The sequence below is a fragment of the Oncorhynchus kisutch genome, linkage group LG13, assembly GCF_002021735.2.
Source record: "Oncorhynchus kisutch isolate 150728-3 linkage group LG13, Okis_V2, whole genome shotgun sequence".
Classification (NCBI taxonomy): domain Eukaryota; kingdom Metazoa; phylum Chordata; class Actinopteri; order Salmoniformes; family Salmonidae; genus Oncorhynchus; species Oncorhynchus kisutch.
The window spans coordinates 60,188,656-60,197,440 of record NC_034186.2 but is presented as its reverse complement, the minus strand read 5'-3'; the positions used below and the strand labels follow the sequence as shown (position 1 = coordinate 60,197,440).

The following is an 8,785-nucleotide window of genomic DNA, read 5'->3' as shown; positions in this document are numbered from 1 at the left end:
ATTACGTAGAAAAATATGCGCAGAGCAAAGACAATTCCCCAGAAATTGAATTATGTTGTTATAAGAAACACAAATAATTGTTATAATACTTCATCTCTGAGATACAATAAAACACATGAGATAACTTTGGATATTTGTTTTAAGTACACTTTCGGTAAAATGTGATTTTATAGTATTTTATTTATCAATACATTTATCTTATTTCCACTCAAATTGTAAATAATAGTTCATTTAGGTGCAGATATTTAGTTACAAATTACCCACAGTAATAAGTAAAGGAATACCCTTCTAATTAACCCACTATTAAGTCAAGTTTTTGGGTATTTAGGTAATTGGCCTTCTCTGTTAATATTTGCAGCTATATAGATACAGATTTTTTTTTACTGAAAGTGCAAGTGTATATCTTGCATGGCGTGTATATCTGTCACGGACGTCGTCGTGGAAATGGTGAGCGTGGTGGGCGTACATTTTCCTTTATTTATATAAATGTCACCAACAAAACAAGAAACAAAGAAACGACAGTGAAGCTTACTAGGGCTATAGTGGCACTAACAAAGTAAACTACCCACAAAATACAAAGAAAAAAAGGCTGCCTAAGTATGATTCCCAATCAGAGACAACGATAGACAGCTGTCCCTGATTAAGAACCATACCCAGCCAAAACATAGAAACAGAAAACATAGAAATAAGAAACTAGAATGCCCACCCTAGTCACACCCTGGCCTACCCAAAATAGAAAATGAAAGCCTCTCTATGGCCAGGGCGTGACAATATCTGTTCAAACAGATTTGCATTATGGTGAATCTTACACATGGTTGTGAGAAGTAGGGGTGTTGACCGTGCTGCAGCACCTCCTGAAAAATAGAATGAAAAAAATATAGAAATATATATTTTTTTAAAGTATTTTTCTGACTAAAGTAGTGCACTGGGCTGTGTATAGTGCTGTTTTAGCTAACATAGTGCTGTAATAGTGCTGTATTAGCTGACAGATATAGCAAAAATATTTGTTTTTTTTGCCCCCTTCAAAAAAACTATATATAAAAATAAAATAAAAGACAGCACCCCCAAACTATGATCTTACATTCATGCAACAGAATGAGCATGTTCTCTCTGTCTCCCTCTAAAAACAGTCTTGTTGGCTTGGCCTGGCTCCCCAGTGAGTGGGACTGGCTCCCCAGTGGGTGGGCCCATGCCCTCCCAGGCCCACCCACTGAGGAGCCAGACCCAGCCAATCAGACTGAGTTTTTCCCCACAAAAGGGCTTTATTACAGACAGAAATACTCCTCAGTTTCACCAGCTGTCCAGGTGGCTGGTCTCAGACAGAAGCTGGATGTGGATATCCTATGCTGCCGTTGTTACACGTGGTCTGCAGTTGTGAGGCTGGTTGGATGTACTGCCAAATTCTCTAAAACGATGTTGCAGGTGGCTCATGCTAGAGAAATTAACATTCAATTATCTGGCAACAGCTCTGGTGGACATTCCTGAAGTCGGCATGCCAATTGCACACTCCTTCAAAACTTGAGACATCTGAGGCCTTGTGTTGTGTGACAAAACTTCACATTTTAGAGTGGCCTTATATTGTCCCCAGCACAAGGTGCACCTGTGTAGTGATAATGCTTTGAATCATCTTCTTAATATGCTACACCTGACAGGTGGATAGATAATTTGGGCAAAGAAGAAATTCTCACTAACAGGGATGTAAACAAATTTGTGCATAAAATTGAAGTGAAATAAGATTTTTGTGCATATGGAAATGTCTACTCATGAGAAATGTGACCAACACTTTATAAACAAACACAGATAGGGCTATCTTCTGTATACCCCCTCTACCTTGTCACAACACAACTGATTGGCTCAAACGCATTACGGAGGAAAGAAATTCCACAAATGCACTTTTAACAAGGCACACCTGCATACCAGGTGACTATCTCATAAAGCTGGTTGAGAGAATGCCAAGAGTTAGCAAAGCTGTCGTCAAGGCAAAGGGTGGCTATTTGAAGAATCTCAAATATAAAATATATTTTGATTTGTCTAACCCTTTTTTGGTTACTACATGATTCTATTGATGTCTTCACTATTATTCTACAATGTAGAAAATAGTACAAATAAAGAAAAACCCTTGAATGAGTAGGTGTTCTAACAGTTTTGACTGGTAGTGTAGCTGCAATCCAATTTATCCTGAGTGACGCCAACTTCCATGGAAATCTTTCATTAATGTTCTACTGGAATGAAGAGTTACAAAGTGAAAACATAATGTTGAAATTATGATGCCAGATGATTCAATTGCACACATAAAGAGCTACTACTACTGAGATAAGGGTGTTCATGCTTGCTGTTTTAAGACAGACTCTAAAAACAGTACAACATCTGTTATGCAACTGATTCTCAGCAAAGGGGTGCACAGACGAGGAGTAGCAACAGCCCAAATAATATTGTACACATTGCAGTCGGTGGCAATTTTAGCATATAAATCTTGGTGGGGCAAACTCAACAATTGTTTTGTAGCTGCATGCCAGCAAAGCCACTGCACAACACAGATCAATACATTAATTGCATTATAATGGTGACAAACAGTGCCCACAAACTGTTATGGCCCACATAAAGCTGTCCCGACAGCCGAGCTTTCCTTTCAGCACCATGGAATGAATCCTTACCACCGCTACACCTGGCTATCAGCGGAGCCTTATCTGGCAGCGAAGCAGTTTATTCAGCCTCATTGCTGCCTTTTTAAAACCTAAGCTGATATGGCTGACTTGCTTAATCAAATGTGGTTTCTACTGCCTCCTTGTGGTTTTGTGTAAGTGGATAAGAACGGCATTCTCCTTCAATAATAATGAACGCCAACATGAGTTTTAACTTTTGAACCATACATAAACAATATTAAGTTTATGTTCAGTAAATTCATCATGTTTGTTCTTATATCATTAACACTTAGCCCTATAGTATAAGCTGAGGTAAGTATAAGCAAGTACAAACAAACGAGCTGCAACGAGGTAGGCCTATTCTTTCAGGACTTTCAAAATGGACAATGACAGAAATTCAGATAGATGTTAGTTCAGATACAGTGCATTCAGAAAGTTTTCAGACCTCTTGACTTTTCCTACATTTAGTTACGTTACAGCCTTATTCTAAAATGGATTAAATTCATTGTTTTCCTCATCAATCTACACACAATACCCCATGATTACAAAGCAAAAACAGATTTGTAGAAATGTTTGCAAATGTATTAAATATTAAAAACAGAAATACCTTATTTACATAAGTATTCAGACCCTTTGCTGTGAGACTCGATATTGAACTCAGATGCATCCTGTTTCTATTGATCATTCTTGAGATGTTTCTACAACTTGATTGGAGTCCACCTGTGGTAAGTTAAATTGTTTGGACATGATTTGGAAAGGCACACACCTGTCAATATACAGTCGCACAGTTGACAGTGCATGTCAGAGCAAAAACTAAGCCATGAGGTTGAAGAAATTGTCCACCCACACAGACAGTGTGGAGAAGAAGGCGCAACAGCGCCACTTCAACCTCGGGAGACTGAAGAAATTAGGCTTGTCACCTAAAACCCTCACAAACTTTTACATATGCACAATTGAGAGAATGCCAACAGTGTGCAAAGCTGTCATCAAGGCAGAGGGTGGCCTGTCGGCCTGTATCACCACCTGGTACGTCAACTGCACTGCCCACAACCGCAAGGCTCTCCAGAGGGTGGTGCGGTCTGCACAACGCATCACCGGGGGCAAACAAGGACAACAACAACCCGAGCCACTGACTGTTCACCCCGTTACCATCCAGAAGGCGAGGTAAGGCAATACATAGGCCATAAAGGCAAAATAATTTCATGCAGCCTTTCACCTACCACCAACCTACTGAAGCGCAGCTCAGAGTAAATATTTATTGCATTTTCCTTTTTCAAATGGACGTTAATTTAGTATGCATAAGATACTGTATTTACGGTAGAGACATCGCTTCTCCCTTTGTTCCTGTCACACCCTGACCATAGTTTGCTTTGTATGTTTCTATGTTTTGGTTGGTCAGGGTGTGAGCTGAGTGGGCATTCTATGTTTCATGTCTAGTTTGTCTATTTCTATGTCTGGCCTGATATGGTTCTCAATCAGAGGCAGGTGTTAGTCATTGTCTCTGATTGGGAACCATATTTAGGTAGCCTGGGTTTCACTGTGTGTTTGTGGGTGATTGTTCCTGTCTCTGTGTTTGCACCAGATAGGACTGTTTCGGTTTTCACATTTTCATTATTTTGGTAGTTTATTCATGTATAGTTTTTCCTTTATTAAAATAACATGAATCATCACAACGCCGCATTTTGGTCCGACTCTCCTTCACCACAAGAGAACCGTTACAGTTCCTTAGTCTTCCCGCTCTTTCACTCAAACCCAGCCCCTTTTCTTTGTTTAACCAGCTGTCATATCTGTTCCGCCCGCTAGGGACATTTTCCTTTATGAAGTAATTTGTAATCAAGGTATGATTCATTCTGTGTATATGTAATTCTGTGTGATTAGTTAGGTATTGAATAAATAAATAATTAAACCCAATTTTGTATTGCTGATTCTACTTGTTAGCCAGGGTTCGTCAACATAACCAAGAATTTACAACTTTCAGATGAGACTGAATTAAGGTGACAATTAATATTGACTGGTATTGATGTAAAATATGACTAGGTCTTTAAGAGTTTATTCGGAAGATAACAGCTCTATAAATATTATTTTGTGGTGCCCCGACTCTCTAGTTAATTACATTTACATGATTAGCTCAATCAGGTAATATTAATTACGGAGAAAGGATTTTATAGAATAGCATGTCATATCACTTAATCCGGCATAGCCAAAGACACGACAACCATATACAGCGTTCCTCACAGTTCCCTGAATTCCTGTCGGACCTCTTTGTCATTGCAGATAATATTCACATTTGTGGTGACTTCAACATTCACATTGAGAAGTCCACAGACCCACTCCAAAAGGCTTTAGAAGCCATCATCAACTCAGTGGGTTTTGTCCAACATGTCTCGGGACCTGTGCATTGCCACAATCATACCCGGTATCTAGTTGTGTCCCGTGGAATAGGTATTGTGGATCTAAATATTTTTCCTCATAATACTGGACTATCGGATCACCATCTTAGTACGTTTGCAATTGCAACAAATAATTTGCTTAGACCACACACAAGGGTTATCAAAAGTCAAGCTATAAATTCTCATACAACCCAAAGATTCCTAAATTCCCTCCCAGACTCCCTCTGCCTACCCAAAGACTTCATGGTACAAAAATCTGTTGACTACCAAACCGAGGATCTAAGCTTAACCTTGCATAATACCCTAGAAGCAGTCGCACCTCTAAAAAACCAAAACATTTCTCACAAGAAACCAGCTCCTTGGTATACAGAAAAAATCCAAGTCCTGAAGCAAGCTTCCAGAAAATTGGAACAGATATGGCGCTCCACCAAATCCACCAAAAACGTATTGTGCAATATTGAAGAGCCCTCACTGCTGCTTGATCATTCCTTTTCCAACCTGACTGAGTAGAATTAAAAACAATCCAAAGCTAACTAAAAACAGCATTCCCCAAGTGAGGATATCCTTCGCTTCAGCAGTGATGAATTAATGAACTTCTTCGACGATAACATCATTCATTAGAAAGCAAATACAGACTCCTCTTTTAATATGCGTTCTTATCTGCCGAAAATATATCAGTATGTCTCTGTGGATGGTTTGTCCTCTAACAAATCAATGGTAAGTTTCGGTGATCCTCAAGGTTCTGTTTTAGGACCACTTGTTTTCACTATATGTATTCTACCTCTTGGTCATGTCATTTAGAAACCCATTGTCAACTTTCACTGCTATGCAGACGACACAGTTGTACAAAACATGGTGATGCCCCAAAATTGCCTACTCTGGAAGCCTGTGTTTCAGACAAGGAAGTGGATGGTGGCAATTGTTTTACTTCTAAACTCGGACAAAACAGAGATCATAGTTGTAGGTCCCAAGAAACAAAGGGATCTGCTAGGGGACCTGGAACCATCGGCCTGAGGAGGGAAACATGAAAGAAAGGTGAGATCCGGGAGTTAGTGGGGAGTTTGAGATGATAGGTTACCTCATATACCCTCCAGAGGACCTTGAAGGGCCCGACAAACTGGGAGCTCAGCTTCCAGCAGGGCCGGCAGAGAGGGAGGTTCCTGGTGGAGACCAAGACGCGATCACCAGGATGGAACACGGGAACCTCACTGCGTTGGCGATACGCCTGAACCTTCTGACGGCGGACGGCATGCTGGAGCCTCAGATGGGTGGAACATTTCGTCCACTGCAAGGACCTTGGTCTAGCTCGAAGTCAGCGGAGGCGGGGCCGGCTGATATCCCAGGATGCACTGAAAGGGAGTCAGCTGGGTGGAGGAGTGTTGAAATTAGTTCTGGGTGTATACCGCCCAGGGAAGGGACCGGGCCCACTCTCCTTGCGGTCCTGGCAGTGACTCCTTCCCCAGCTCCTGGTTGGTCCTCTCCACCTGCCCATTCAAGACCCACAAAGTGAACTGGGGACCACGGCCGGGAACAATGTCCTCCAGAAAGCTATAGTACCGGAAGACCTGTTGGAATATTGCCTCAGCGACCTGGAGAGCAATAGGTAGACCAGAGAGAGGGATAAAATTGCAGGATTTAAATAATCTATTAGCAATAAACATAAGTGGTAAAACCCATCAGAAAGGTGGAGATTAGTTACAAAGTCTATGGACAGATGTGACCAGGGCCGCTGAGGCATGGGAAGGGGAGTTGACATAGTGGGTGACGTCCTGCGCCAAGGTGGGCCACCGTACTTCTTGCAGAGGGATTGGATAGTGCGGGTGATACCTGGGTGTCCGGTGGTGAGAGATGTGTGTGCCCAGGTCAACAGCTGATCTCTCACCCCAGTTGGAACGTAGATGCACTCCGGAGGGCAGGTAGCAGGAGCAGGTTCCCTCTCCAGAGCCTGGTGGATGTCCACATCTACGTCTCAAAACACAGGGCCAACGACACTGGGCACAATTGAAGGGCACTTACAAGGCCCCTCCACCGGCGTGGAACCACAGGGTACGGGAAAGCATGTCCTCCGACATCCTGGTCCCCAGGCGGTCATTTTCACACTCGACCATACAATGGTGGGGTTGTGATGTTGGAACCACGGGATTACCGAGGATTACCTTGTGTAGTGGTAATGAAGAGGGAAGGCTTTCCTGATGCATGGGTCCCATGGTGAGGGTAAATGGTGCAGTGATGTGCATAAATGTGCCGGATCCCGATGGTCGTGTATCCAGGGCTTGGATAGGAAAAGGAGAAGTATGAGAAGTTCAGGGAGCATACGAGGGCCTGATCAATGAAGTTCCCAGCAGCACCAGAGTCCACCAGAGCTGTAGAAACTTGAAGGACAGTTAGCCAGTGAATTAGGAATCATAAAGGGTTTGGCGGAAAATTATGATAATGAAATACTCATGCCTACTCTGGGATATGGAAAGTCACGGCGCCGCCCCTCTGCTCTAGTGGACCCCGGGTTAGAGCACACCGAACACCGCTGAAACTGGTGCCCCCCCCTGGTCGCAATAGGGACAGAGACCCAGCTGTCTCTGGCAATGCCACTCTGCCGCAGAGAGGTGTGTGGCCCCTGCCTCCATGGGTTCAGGCTCTGCCTCAGGATAGCCAAAGGAGGGAGGTGAGTGGGTAGGTGCACACTGGCGCTCCCAAATAAGGTTATTCAGACAGATGGCCATCGAGATGAGAGCGTTCAAGGAAATGTTGTCTTATCGACATGCCAACTCTGTCTTGACCTCCTCGTCAAGGAGGAGAGTGTGGAGCGCCGGCTCATTCCATCCACTGGAAGCTACCACAATCCAAAAGGTGAGAGCGTACTCCGCAGCGGTCTGGGCACCGTGCCAGAGCTGGAAAAGTTGCTCACCTCCCTGTCTGCCCTTCGGAGGATGGTCGAAGACCACCCTGAACAGAGCCATGAACCTCTCATAGGAACCCAGCTCCTACTCTCCTCTCTCCCAGACGGCCGTAGCCCACTCCAATGGCTGTCCGGTCAGCAGGGAAATGACCATGGCAACCTTGGACCTCTCAGTGGTGGGGGCGCCCATCTGATAGGTGAAATATAGGAAGCACTGGAGTAGGAAGCCACGGCATTTCGATGGAGTTCCGTCATATTTCTCTGGAAGGGACAGTCGGCATCGCTGACCTGGGCGGACGGCTGGGTATGCTGGGGGGCTGGCTCACTGTGAGGCCCTCTGATAGGGGAATGGGTAACCTCGCTGGTGGTGTCGAAGTGGTGGAAAATGCAGAGGATGTCCTCCATGGCCGTCACCAGTTTCGCCAGCAGGTCTTGGAGCTGATAGAGTAGATGACCCGTCTGGAAGAGGGTTGAATATTCTTCGGCTTCCATATTGTTGAGGTGTTATTTTGTAATGCATACGCCGGGAGTCAGGAAACAGGTGCAGAAGGTGAGTTGAATAATGAACCGAAACAGATGAACAAACATGAGACACGTACTGAACATGACAGAAAACAATAATACCTAGTGACCGATGACAACTGAGGGCTAAATAAAGTGGGAGTAATCAAGGAGAGAATGACAACCAGGTGTGTGTAATGATGGTGAACAGGTGTGCGCAATAATGTAGCCAGGACTGGTGGTTAGTAGACCAGCGATATCAAGAGCCGGAGGGAGGGAACAGGAGTACGCCTGACAGCTCTACACTCTGGCTACCCAGATAAAGTACTAAATAAACTTCAGTTAGTTCCAAATAC

The 8,785-nt window shown here is 43.8% G+C and overlaps 1 pseudogene; it reads right to left on the bottom strand.

Moving 5' to 3' along the window:
• LOC116376715 (uncharacterized) overlaps nt 1–8,420 on the bottom strand; it is a 15,376-nt pseudogene extending 6,956 nt beyond the window's left edge.
• Nucleotides 8,421–8,785: the final 365 nt, after the last annotated feature.